The sequence below is a fragment of the Gossypium hirsutum genome, chromosome D01 (assembly GCF_007990345.1).
Source record: "Gossypium hirsutum isolate 1008001.06 chromosome D01, Gossypium_hirsutum_v2.1, whole genome shotgun sequence".
NCBI lineage: Eukaryota > Viridiplantae > Streptophyta > Magnoliopsida > Malvales > Malvaceae > Gossypium > Gossypium hirsutum.
Window position 1 is genome coordinate 36,656,173 of NC_053437.1, and position 760 is coordinate 36,656,932.

At 36.3% G+C, this 760-nt stretch overlaps 1 non-coding gene across 1 annotated transcript; it reads right to left on the minus strand.

The window, feature by feature from the left end:
* Window positions 1-402: 402 nt before the first annotated feature.
* On the minus strand, window positions 403-509 carry LOC121214193 (small nucleolar RNA R71). Its single transcript, XR_005909779.1, has one exon. It is a non-coding gene; the product is annotated as a small nucleolar RNA R71 (small nucleolar RNA).
* Window positions 510-760: the final 251 nt, after the last annotated feature.

Below are 760 nucleotides of genomic sequence, written 5' to 3' on the forward strand. Positions count from 1 at the left end.
ACTCGTAATCTGATTCTTGTTGCTGATGACAGAGATAGAGCTATTCAGTAGCATGTTGTGCCCCTATTTAGTGAACTCAATCTAGGGAATATAAGACCCGAGATTCAGGCCCCTCAATTCGGGTTAAAACCAGTGATGTTCTAGATGTTGCAAACAATGAGACAATTCAGTGGGATGCCTATTGAAGATCCGCATTTACACCTCTGCTTATTTATGGAAGTAAGCGACTTTTTTAAGTTATCAAGAGTATCTAAAGATGCCTTAAGATTGAAGCTTTTCTCATATTCAATGCGATATTATGCATGAGCATGGTTGAATTCCTTATCGCTTGGTTCTATTTCCACATGGAAAGAATTGGCGAAACGTTTTTTGATGAAGTATTTTCCACCAAGTAAGAATTATAAGCTCAAAAATGAAATTACTACTTTTTAACAATCTGAGGACGAGTCCTTGTATGATGCTTGGGAATGATTTAATTAATTTTTATGAAAATCCCTTCATCATGGTATTCCTCATTGCATCTAATTGGAGACTTTTTACAATGGTCTCAATGCTCACACAAGAATGGTGATAGACACTTCAGCTAACAAAGTTCTTCTTTCAAACTCATACAATGAATCGTACGATATTCTTGAAAGAATTTCAAGTAATAACTATCAGTAGCCAACCAATCGAGCAGCCATAAGAAGAAAAGTGGCAAGAGTTCATGAAGTCGACGCTCTTACGTCTTTAGTAGCTCAAGTATCTACTATGACTTTCA